The 12,809-nt window shown below is 42.6% G+C and overlaps 1 protein-coding gene across 1 annotated transcript in view; it reads left to right on the top strand.

Annotated features, from left to right (window-relative positions):
* The window catches only part of PARN (poly(A)-specific ribonuclease), a 272,151-nt gene extending 261,690 nt beyond the window's left edge, over positions 1–10,461 (top strand). The window contains exon 27 of the transcript XR_008373466.1: positions 10,033–10,461. The gene's annotated coding sequence lies outside the window, so the exon portion shown is untranslated. The remainder of the gene's footprint in view (positions 1–10,032) is intronic.
* The last annotated feature ends 2,348 nt before the right edge of the window (positions 10,462–12,809 follow it).

Below are 12,809 nucleotides of genomic sequence, written 5' to 3'. Positions count from 1 at the left end.
CAAGTATTTGTCAATTTCCTTCAGATTTTCATATTTCTGAGAATAAAGTTTCTTGTAATATTCATTAAGGATTTTTTGCATTTCTGATGAGTCTGTTGTTATTTCGTCTTTGTTGTTTCTGATTGATGATATTAGAGATTTTACTCTTTTTTTTTTCTGATTAGGTTGGCCAGAGGTTTATCTATTTTATTGACCTTTTCAAAAAACCAGCTTTTTGATTTATTGATCTGTTGTATAATTCTTTTGTTTTCAATTTCATTTAATTCTGCTCTAATTTGGGTTATTTCTTTTCTTCTACTGGGTTTGGGGTTGGAATGTTCTTCCTTTTCCAGTTGCTTGAGATGTCCCATTAAGTTGTTAACTTCCTCTCTTTCCGTTCTCTTGAGGAAGGCTTGCAGTGCTATAAATTTCCCTCTTAGAACTGCCTTTGCGGTGTCCCAGAGGTTCTGATAGTTTGTGTCTTCATTGTTGTTTTGTTCCAAAAAATTGGTGATTTCTTTCTTAATCTCATCTCTGACCCAGCTATCATTCAGCATAAGGTTATTTAACTTCCATGTTTTTGTATGAGTATGCAGATTCCTGTTGTTAGTCAATTCAAGTTTTATTCCATGATGGTCCGAGAAGAAGCAAGGAATAATTTGTATTCCTTTAAATTTACTGAGGTTAGACTTGTGACCTAAAATGTGGTCAATTTTGGAGTAAGTTCCGTGGGCTGGTGAGAAGTATGTGTATTCAGTTTTGTTGGGATGAAATGTTCTGTAGATGTCTGCTAAATCTAAATATTGGATGGTTAGGTTTAAATCTAAGATTTCTTTGCTCAGCTTCTTGCTGGAGGATCGATCCAACACTGCCAAAGGAGTGTTGAAATCTCCGACGGTTATGGAGCTGGAGGAAATCAAGTTACTCATGTCTGTTAGAGTTTCTCTTATAAATTGAGGTGCATTCTGGTTGGGTGCATAGATATTAATAATTGAGATCTCATCATATTGAGTATTACTCTTAACAAATATGAAGTGACCATTCTTGTCCTTCCTTACTTTTGATGGTTTAAAGCCTACTGTATCTGCAAATAAAATTGCAACACCTGCTTTTTTCTGATTACCATTTGCCTGAAATATGGGTGACCATCCTTTCACCCTGAGTCTGTATTTGCCTTTTAAGTTAGGATGAGACTCTTGTATGCAACAAATATCTGGCTTGAGTTTTTTTATCCAGTCAGCTAACCTATGCCTCTTTAGAGGACAGTTTAAGCCATTCACATTGATGGAGAGTATTGATAAGTCTGGTGGAATTTTGGGTATCGAGTTTTTCAAAGGTCTGGTGGACATTTTTAATCCTTTCGCCAGTGCGGAAGTTGGAGTTTGATCCGAAGTTTCTGAGTGAGTTTAGTTTTGTGGTATAGGATTGGGTTGGTCATTATGGAGGATAGGTCTGAGAATATCCTGAAGAGCTGGTTTACTTATGGTAAATTTTTTCAACATCTGAATGTCATTGAAGTATTTAATTTCTCCATCATAGATGAAACTCAGTTTAGCTGGATACAAGATCCTGGGTTGAAAGTTATTTTGCTTTAGGAGATTAAAAGTTGATGACCACCCTCTTCTGGCTTGAAAATTTTCAGCAGAGAGATCTGCAGTTATTCTAATATTCTTTCCTTTGTACGTAATAGTTTTCTTTTGCTGGGCTGCTTTGAGAATCTTCTCTTTCATGTTAACTTTAGTGAAGCTAATTATGATATGTCTGGGGGATGACTTATTGGGGTTGAATCGTGCTGGGGTTCTGAAGCTGTCTGCTATCTGAATTTCAGATTCTCTAGGCATGTCTGGAAATTTTTCTTTCATAATTTCATGCAGAAGGGCCTCAGTGCCTTTCGAGGCTACTTCATCGTTCTCAGAAATCCCAATAATTCGTATATTGCTTTTTTTTCGAATTATCTGAGAGTTCTCTGAGTGAGTGATCCGTTTTTGCTCTCCATTTCTCTTCCTCTTTGAGAGATTGGGAGCGTTCGAAGACTTTATCTTCAATGTCAGAAATCCTTTCTTCTGCTTGCTCCATTCTGTTGCTGAGGGATTCTACTGTATTTTTCGTATCTTTGAGGGCTGTAAATTCTTGCTTCAGTGTGTCTAAGTCTTTGGTTGTTTTGTCTTTAAATTCGTTAAATTCTTGAGACAACTTTTGAATTTCTCCTCGAATTCCTAATTCCATTTTATTAATCTTGTCTGCAATCCAAATTCTGAATTCGATTTCTGACATCTCAGCCAGTTGTTTATGAATGGGATCTTCAATCACATCTGCCGTATCTTTTCTTGGGGGCGGGGGGGTTGATCTATTCTGGTTATTCATGTTACCAGAGTTTTTCCGCTGATTCCACCCCATGGTTATTTTACTCCCTTTGATTTTTCCCCTGGGGCTTTATCAAGGGCCCGTACAGTGTTGTGGCCTGAGGAACTGGGGCCCTGTCTTGTGTGGTGGGGCTAAGTGGTTCTATCTTGTTTTTAGCTGGTTTCTGTTCGATCCTATTGCAACGTCTACTCTGGCTTGAAGTCTCGGCTGTGTGGAAAAATCAGCAATTAAGTCACCCCGCCCGCCCACCTCTGGCACCAGTTGGAAAAGGAGAATCAAACCTTCCTACAACCGCACACCCAGGGCACTGCCTGAAAAGTCCTCAGTCTATTAGCCCAGTTCAAAAGGTCCAAATCAACTGTCTCAATCGGCACCTGTCTCAGGTGGGAGAGTTCAAGAGGTCTCTGGGAACTGGATCACAGGGGCCTGGTGACTCCTCTGACACAGCTCACCCCAGTGCAGCGTGGAGTCAGGAGGAGCCACCCAGCAAACAGAGCAGTCTGGGAAGGTTGACATCTCCTTCCCCACTTTGCCCCTCTGTCGGACCCAGTCACTGGTATCTCTGCAGATGGCTAACCCAGTTGCCTGCAGTGAACAGATACTCCAGGGGTTTGCACCTGCCTGAATCGCAAGGAAGTCTGCCAGGCCCCTGCAGTCTGCTGCTATCTAGCAGGAGGAGATGGGGCCTGACATCTTTGAGTGCTTGATGCAGGTGATGGGAAGGAGGTGTTCACTCAGGCTTAGCCCCGTCCCTGATTGTTGCTGCTAACAGAACAGAACAGACAACTTTGCAGGGTTCTGTCTCTGTTCCTGCCAAAATCACCTACAGAAGGCGGGCTGTTCTGAGTTCAAACGTCTTTGCTGCTGGAGGTTTGTGTCCTCTTTGCTGCTGGAGGTTTGCGTCCGATCACCTCTCTGGGTCGGCCCCGCCCTGGAAGCTTCCTGGGTTTGTGAGCAGTGTCAGGAAATCCCCCCTCACTGGTGGCCTCCTCTGTTTGCCCAGGGAGACAGGGGGTGTGGCCTCAGAATAACGGCAGAAGTGAGCCGTTCTGCAGTTAAAGAAAAAACGGCTGTTGATCTGCCTCCAGGGAACTGCTGCTCTGGTGTGGGCACTCAGCCAACCCTTTTCTCCTCTGTCTCGCGCCCCAGAGTCAGCACTGAGTGGCCGCAGCTTATGCTGGGTCCACAACCCTCGAGAGATCCCCCAAGAATCTGAACTCTTAGGGGACAGGCCTCCAGACCCCGAGTGGGAGTGGGGGGGAAGCTAGAGTTTCATTCAGTTTTATGCCCAGCCGTATTGTTGCCCGGGGAGGGCTGCTGCACCGCACCACAGGGAAGTGCCACCAAGGCTTGATTCCCCCTCAGCAGAGTGCCCTCTCCTCACTCACGTGTCTCAGAGTCAGCGCTGACCTAACGCAGCTCGGGCACTTTGCACTCCCCTCAAGAAATCACCCAAGGATCCGAACTCCTGGGGGATAGGCCTCCAGACCCCGAGTGAGAGTGGGGGGGAGTGCTGGGTGCTCAGCGGGGAAGCTAGAGTTTTGTTCAGTTTTGTGCCTGGCCGTATTGTTGCCCGGGAAGGGCTGCTGCACCGCACCACAGGGAAGTGCCGCCAAGGCTTGACTCCCCCTCAGCAGAGTGCCCTCTCCTCGCTGTGTGTCTCAGAGTCGGCGCTGACCTGACACAGCTCGGGCACTGTGCACTCCCCTTGAGAAATCACCCAAGGATCTGAACTCCTGGGGGACAGGCCTCAAGACCCTGAGTGAGAGTGGTGGGGAGTGCTGGGTGCTCAGCGGGGAAGCTAGAGTTTTGTTCAGTTTTGTGCCCGGCCGTATTGTTGCCCGGGGAGGGCTGCTGCACCGCACCGCAGGGAAGTGCCACCAAGGCTTGACTTCCTCTCAGCAGAGTGCCCTCTCCTCACTCACGTGTCTCAGAGTCGGCGCTGACCTGAGGCAGCTCAGGCACTGTGCACTCCCCTCGAGAAATCACCCAAGGATCCGAACTCCTGGGGGACAGGCCTCCAGACCCCGAGTGAGAGTTGGGGGGGATTGCTGGGAGCTCAGCGGGGAAGCTAGAGTTTTATTCAGTTTTATGCCTGACAGGAGAACGCCACGGCACCCCAGTAGGGGAGGTAGGTCCAGTTTTTAGAAGGTCTCTCCTGTGGAGTGTAGTGGGAGGGCCTTTAATTTCTGCCCGTTCGTTTAGTTGTGGGGCTCTTGAGCCGGTCTCGTGGGGGAGGGGGACTCCCGTCCGCTTGGTGGTGGATTTTGTACCTTTTGTTTGCATCCTTGTGATCACAGCTTGCCTCAGCGGTGTTGATGTGCGTTCTTCAACCTTCTCTCTTGGTGTGGCTCAAGTCCACCAGGATACTTACTAAATTCCTGTCCCTTAACTCTCCTTCTGGACGGGAGCCTCTGTTGAAAGCTGGCTTCAGTCCGCCATCTTGTCTCTTCCCCCCTCGGCCTCTAATCTTGTAGGTTTTCTTAAATTCCTCACATTGTGGCCTCCTCTCCCTCTTATCCACAAGGACACATTCTAAGACCCAGGGTCCCTGAAACCATGGGTAGTATCAAACCCTCTGTACACTATGTTTTTCCTATACTCTAACATTATAAATTAGATACAGTATGAGATTAGCAACATTAATAAAACAGCACAATTAAAATTATATATTGTAATAAATTATGTGAACGTGGCCTCTCTCACAATATCCTACTGTACTATACTAACTGATTTTTCCAATCACCGTTGACCACAGGTAATTAAAACCTCAAATTTCAAAACCACAGATAAGGGGGGGACTACTGTGCATATCAAATTGTTTCCTCATGTGGTTTCCTCCTTTGTCTCCAGTATTTTCTACAACCTGGAAGCTAAGCCTAGATGAAACATTCTTTGCACCTCACAGGCAACATGATGTTAGTCAGATCACCGGGTCAGTGGTGCTGAGTTTATTACTTCATTGAAATGCTCACTGCTAGACGTTTGCAGTGGTGAGTCAGTGTCCGGGTATAGTCAGTGTGAATAGACTGCTCCCCAGTGACCTTTCACCTGGTGCTTTGGCATGCGGCCCTAGCCCCTGCCTGAACTGGCTATTGCACTGGGGTTTGCAAAACTCATTTCTCTAACTCCATCATTCCTGCTACACTTTTACTGGTATTCTTCTGTAGAAAAGAGCTCCTGTCTCACTTTTATCTTTTTATTGAGTACAGTCAGTTCTTATTATTTGAGGGAGTTAATGTTTTTCGAACTTGCCATAAACATTAAATCCGGGCATAAGGAACCTTCACTCTCAGGGGAAATGCAGGTTTGGTTCCTGTGAGCCTCTGTCACATTGTTGCCAAATTATCAATACAACCTGGGTTTATGTGTGTTTCCGTTAAAGACTGGTCTCTAAAAGAAGCTTCTCTAAGGTACGTGTTTTCTACAAGAAGCACATCACAACTTTCTTACGCTCAGGAACACTGGACACCTCATCAGCACCACACTTGGACCATTTTAAGTAATGACATCACCAACAAGAATCACGAAAACGTACACACACAAAACTGGCAAGTCAGTTGCATGACTGCAAAATGGACGCTGTTCAGGCGGCGCCTGTGGCTCAGTGAGTAGGGCGCCAGCCCCATATGCTGAGGGTGGCAGGTTCAAACCCGGCCCCGGCCAAACTGCAACAAAAAAAAATATCTGGGCATTGTGACAGGCGCCTGTAGTCCCAGCTGCTTGGGAGGCTGAGGCAAGAGAATCACCTAAGCCCAAGAGTTGGAGGTTGCTGTGAGCCATGTGACCGCATGGCACTCTACCCGAGGGTGGTACAGTGAGACTCTGTCTCTACAAAAAAAAAAAAAAAGACACTTGTTCACCGCATTCAAGCTGAAGCAAGGTAAAGTGCAGCCTTGTTCACCCCCCACCCCCCGCCGGGAGTGAGCGTGTCAGGACACTGCTCTGTATGTGTCCAACTAGCCATGAGCGCATTGCAAGGACAAGTGATTTAGGAGGTAGAGTTTGACAATATAGAAGAATCCTTTAATAACAAGGATGGATTATATTGGTGAGGACACAGGGATTTTTACTTACTCAATGTATTATAGTTCATTATAGTAAGTCTTTTAGATGTGCACAAAGCTATACGGGGTTTTTTCCGGTTCCATACAAAACGCAGAATCATTTTCTCCGAATCTTGAAAGTACAATGTTGGTATTTTGATAGGAATGGCATTCAATAGGTAGATTGTTTGGGGAAGTATAGACATTTTAACAATGTTGATTCTTCCCATCCATGAGCATGGTATGTTCTTCCATTTGTTAATATCCTCTGCTATTTCCTTTCTGAGGATTTCATAATTTTCTTTATAGAGGGCCTTCACCTCCTTCATTAGGTATATTCCTAGGTATTTCATTTTCTTTAAAACTATGGTGAAGGGAGTTGTGTCCTTAATTAGCTTCTGATCTTGACTGTTATTGGTGTATACAAAGGCTACTGACTTGTGGACATTGATTTTATATCCTGAAACATTACTGTATTTTTTGATGACTTCTAGGAGTCTTGTGGTTGAGTCTTTGGGGTTCTCTAAGTATAAGATCATGTCATCAGCAAAGAGGGAGAGTTTGACCTCCTCTGCTCCCATTTGGATGCCCTTTATTTCCTTCTCTTGCCTAATTGTATTGGCTAGAATTTTTAGCACTATGTTGAATAGTAAAGGTGACAGAGGACAACCTTGTCTGGTTCCAGTTCTAAGAGGAAAAGCTTTCAGTTTTACTCCATTCAGTAAAATATTAGCTGTGGGTTTGTCATAGATAGCTTCAATCAGTTTTAGAAATGTGCCACCTATGCCTATACTCTTCAGTGTTCTAATTAGAAAAGGATGCTGGATTTTATCAAATGCTTTTTCTGCATCTATTGAGAGGATCATATGATGTTTATGTTTGCCTCTGTTAATATGGTGGATAACGTTTATGGACTTGAGTATGTTAAACCAGCCTTGTATCCCTGGGATGAAGCCTACTTGATCATGATGAATGACTTTTTTGATGATAAGCTGTAATCTATTGGCTAGGATTTTGTTGAGAATTTTTGCGTCTATATTCATGAGTGAGATTGGTCTGAAATACTCCTTTTTGTTTGGGTCTTTTCCTGGTTTTGGTATCAGGGTGATGTTTGCTTCATAGAATGTGTTGGGGAAGATTCCTTCTTCCTCAGTTTTTTGGAATAATTTCTGCAGTACAGGCATAAGCTCTTCCTTGAAGGTTTGATAGAATTCTGGAGTGAAGCCATCTGGACCAGGGCATTTTTTGGTTGGAAGATTTTTTATTGTTTCTTTGATCTCAGTGCTTGAAATTGGTCTGTTCAGGCGCTCTATTTCTTCCTGTCTCAGTCTAGGGAGAGGGTGTGATTCCAAATATTGATCCACTTCCTTCACATTGTCAAATTTCTGGGCCTAGAGTTTCTGGTAGTATTCAGAGATGATCTCTTGTATCTCTGTGGGATCAGTTGTTATTTTCCTTTATCATTTCTGATTGAGGTTACATGATTTTACTTTTCTATTTCTTGTTAGTCTGGCCAATGGTTTATCTATTTTATTTATTTTTTCAAAAAACCAACTCCTCGTTTCATTAATTTTCTAAATGATTCTTTTGTTTTCAATTTCATTCATCTCTGATTTAATTTTGGATATTTCTTTTCTTCTACTGAGTTTAGGCTTAGATTGTTCTTCTTTTTCCAATGCCATAAGATCTCTTGTGAGATTGTTGATGTGCTCTCTTTCTGTTTTTCGAATGTAGGCATCTAAAGCGATGAATTTTCCTCTCAAAACTGCTTTTGCAGTATCCCACAGGTTTTGGTAGCTTGTGTCTTCATTGTTGTTATGCTCAAGGAAGTTAATGATTTCCTGTTTTATTTCTTCCTGCACCCATCTGTTATTCAACAGAAGATTGTTTAATTTCCATGCCTTTGTGTGGGGTTGAGCGTTTTTGTTAGAGTTGAGTTCCACCTTTAGTGCCTTATGGTCTGAGAAGATAAAAGGTAAAATTTCAATGCTTTTGATTCTGTTGATATTTGTTTTGTGTCCCAGGATATGATCAATTTTGGAGAATGTTCCATGGGGTGATGAGAAGAATGTATATTCTTTATCTTTGGGATGGAGTGTTCTATATGCATCTATCAAGCACAGTTGTTCTAGGGTCTCATTTAAATCTCTTATATCTTTGTTTAATTTCTGTTTGGAGGATCTGTCCAGCTCTGTAAGACGAGTGTTAAAGTTCCCTTTTATTATGGTATTATCAGATATCATGTTGCTCAGACTAAGTAAGGTCTGTTTCAAGAATCTGGGAGCATTTAAATTGGGTGCATAAATATTTAGAATTGAAACATCTTCTTGTTGTATTTTTCCCTTGACCAATATAAAGTGACCATCTTTGTCTTTTTTGACTTTAGTTACTTTAAATCCACATGTATCTGAAAATAAGATTGCAACTCCTTTTTTCTTCTGAATTCCATTTGCCTGAAAAATTGTCTTCCAACACTTCACTCGGAGTTTTAATTTGTCTTTAGAAGCCAGGTGTGTTTCTTGCAGACAGGAAATGGATGGCTTGCGTTTTTTAATCCAGTCAACCAATCTATGTCTCTTCAGTGGGGAATTCAAGCCATTAACATTTATTGAGATAATTGATAAGTGTGGTAGTATTCTATTCGTCTTATTTTGGGAGAGTCCATTGCTTAGTTTTATCTTTTGCATCAGTGTGGAGGTTAGGTTCTGTCCTTTAGTTTCTGAGTTCTTACTTTGCTGCTGATCCATTGTGGTGGTCAGTGTGCAGAACAGGTTGAAGTATTTCCTGTAGAGCTGTTCTTGTTGTGGTGAATTTCCTCAGTGTTTGTATATCTGTAAATGATTTGATTTCTCCATCAATTTTTAGGCTTAGCTTAGCAGGGTATGGAATTCTGGGCTGGAAATTGTTCTGTTTAAGTAGATTAAAGGTAGATGACCATTGTCTTCTTGCTTGGAAAGTTTCGTTAGAGAAGTCTGTGGTCACTCTGATGGATTTGCCCCTGTAGGTCAACTGGCGCTTACTCCTGGCAGCTTGCAGAATCTTTTCTTTTGTCTTGACTTTGGACAGGTTCATCACGATGTGTCTTGGAGAAGCTCGGTTAGAGTTGAGGCGACCTGGGGTCCGATATCCCTCTGAAAGCAGTGTGTCAGAATCTTTGGTGATATTTGGGACATTTTCTTTTATAATATTCTCTAGTATGGCTGCCATTCCTCTGGGGCATTCTTCTTCCCCTTCTGGGATTCCTATAACTCGTATGTTGGAATGCTTCATAAAGTCCCATAATTCTGACAGTGAACGTTCTGCTTTCTCTCTCTTCTTTTCTGCCTCTTTTACTATCTGAGTTATCTCAAGCACTTTGTCTTCTACCTCTGAAATTCTTTCTTCTGCATGGTCTAATCTGTTGCTGATACTTTCCATTGCATCTTTAAGTTCCCTAATTGATTGTTTCGGTTACTTCAGCTCTGCTATATGCTTTTTATATTCATCATAGCGTTCATCTCTTATTTGATTGTGTTTTTGGATTTCCTTTTGGTTATTTTCTACTTTATTAGCAGTTTCCTTAATTGTTTCCATCGTTTCTTTCATTGTTTTCATCATGTGTATTCTAAATTCCCTTTCTGTCATTCCTAACATTTCTTTATAGGTGGAATCCTCTGCAGTAGCTACCTCATGGTCCCTTGGTGCGGTTGTTCTGGACTGGTTCTTCATGTTGCCTGGAGTTTTCTGCTGATTCTTCCTCATGAGTGATTTCTTTTATCTGTTTCCTTGCCCTAATTTTCCTTTCACTTCCTCTTGCTCTTTAAGTTCTCGTGCAATTGCAGGCAGGTTTAGACCGATTGAACACACGTGACCACTTGCCGGTTTTCCACTGTTTTTGTCCTCCTCTTGGGGTCCAGAAGTCTCTCGCTGACTCCCTCTATCCTCACAGGGGTGATGATAGGCAGATCCCACTAGCCAGAGATGCCTAGAGTCCTATCTCCCCAGACTCCCTTGGAAGCAATTTTACTGGGATAAAACAAACAGTAAATACTATTAGTATTTACTGACAAGCTGAAGTGGAAAAAGTAAAGCATGAAGTTTACAGAGCACATGCTGGTGTGATAAAAGACATAAGAGTATGTCTGTTTTTTCAAATAGTCTCTTTTTTAGAGACTATTAGTATTTACTGTTTGCTTTATCCTAATAAAATTGCTCCGAAATTATAATAGCAACAACTTCTAAAAATAAACTTACAAGAGACAAAAAACAGATTGTTGCTTTCCAAAGGCTGAGGGAAGGATGGAATGAGGAGTGACTACTTCAAAATGACGAGGTGTTCTTTTGAAGTGATATAAATGTTTCAGAACTAGATAGCTGTGATAGTTGACCAACATTGTGGACATACTAACTGCCATGAGTTGTAAACTTTAAAATAGTTAGGCTGGATGTATGAGTTCATGCCTGTAATCCAGTACTTTAGAAGGCCAAGATGAGAGAATCACTGGAGGCCAAGCTGGAGACCAACCTGGGCAATGTAGTGAGAGCCCATCTCTTAAAAAACACAAAACCCAAAAAGCTAGCTGGGCATTGTGGTAGGATCTGGAGTCCAGCCTCCCTACATGGGAGGCTGAGGCAGGAGGATGCCCTGAGCCCGGGAGTTCCAGGTGCAGTGAGCTACTATGACAACCACTGCACTCTAGATGTGACAGACCCTGTCTCAAAAAAGAAAAAAATAGGTAATTTTGTGTTTTGTGAATTTCACCTCAATTTTAAAAACCAAGATTCCTATGTAATTCTTTTCATCTTTAATATGTATCACTCTGAGGAGGGATAATCAGATCACTCACTGAGAAAATTTTTCTCATTTTCATTATGTTATCAATTTGTACAACTAGGTTCACTTTCTGTTTTATATTCAGTTATGAGATTTGCTTTCTTTCCTTTTAAATATATGTATTTTTTAAGAGACAAGGTCTCGCTTTGTCATCCAGGCTGGAGTGCAGTGGTTCAATCATAGTTCACTGTCAGCTCGAACTCCTGGGATCAAGTGATCCTCCCCCTCAGTTTCTCAAAGTGTTAGGATTATAGGTGTGAGCCATTGCATTTGGCCTTGGCCTCATTTTAGTTCAATTTTTTGGAGCTAGAGTTCACCTTGTCAACCCAGATAAATTGCAGCGGTGTCATCATAGCTCACAGCAACCTCAAACTCCTGGGCTTGAGTGATCCTCTTGCCTCTCCGCCTCCCCAGTAGCTGAGACTACAGGCACCACCACACCTGGCTAATTTTTCTATTTTTGGATGAGACGGGATCTTGCTCATGCTCAGGTTGGTCTGGAACTCCTCAGCTCAAGAGATCCTGGTGCCTCAGTGTCCCAGAGTACTAGAATTACAGGTATGAGCCACCACACCTGGCCTGGTTTTATTCTTTGAGTACATAAAACAACACATAAAGTTTTTAAAATAAATATTGTTCCCATCCCTGTCCTTCCTTCTCCCCCTTTCCCAATCAGCTCTCTTTGAGCAACTGTCTTCATTTTCCTGTATTTCTTTTTGCAAAAATAAACATACTCTTATGTCTTTTTTCACACCGGAGTGTGCTCTGTAAACTTCATGCTTTACTTTTTCCACTTCAGCTTGTCAGAAATAATCACTCTACCAAATGCTGTAAATTTTTTTCAGAGTTTGTCATTGGCCTTTCATTTTGTACATGGCTTTAAACAGGGCAGCATTGTAAAATTTGTATGTGGCCAGTTTTACCCATCTCTTTCCTTAAAGGTTTCTTGCTTCCATGGTCAGGGACATTTTCTTTTAGCTTTTATGGTACATCTTTACATTTAAATATTTAACCCTGTGAGGTAGGAACCTAACTCTGTTCATTTTTAAAATGCTGGCTGTTCCAAGTGATCGGCCCTTTCCTACTACTTCAAGATGCCACCCTGACCTCACACAAAGGGTGTGTTGAAGCTTGGGTCTACTGTGGACTCAGTTCCTGGCCATCAGCCTGTCCATTCATTGTTATAGTTGCTGCCCAGTCTCTGTTGTAGAATCTTTAGATTCTTGTAGCATCGGGATCTCAGACCCACTTAGTGAAGGTCTCTCTACTTCAAGGCAAATCATGTGGTTAAGCCACTCAAGTGGCCTCATCTGGTGACACCTTCTGTCCAGGTACTATTTTTGATGCCAAAGAAACAGAGCTGATGAAGGTAAGGTCCCCAGTGCCAAGACAGTTGGAATTATGTTTTGAAAGTTCAACAGAATTTTCTGGAAAGAGGAGAATGGGCTATGGGGAGCAGCATGTAGCAAACCAAAGGGATATCCAAGGATGGAGCTCAGGCCAAGTTCCCGTGGCTAAAGCGAGGATGGCAGTGAAGGAGTCCCAGGCCTTAGCCTCCCTCTCTGTCTCCCATACTGGCACTAGGGAGCCATTGAAGGCTTTATAGT

Source organism: Nycticebus coucang, chromosome 12 (genome assembly GCF_027406575.1).
Source record: "Nycticebus coucang isolate mNycCou1 chromosome 12, mNycCou1.pri, whole genome shotgun sequence".
NCBI classification, from domain to species: Eukaryota; Metazoa; Chordata; class Mammalia; order Primates; family Lorisidae; genus Nycticebus; species Nycticebus coucang.
The sequence above is the reverse complement of the archived record's forward strand: the minus strand, read 5'-3'. Positions and strand labels throughout refer to the sequence as shown.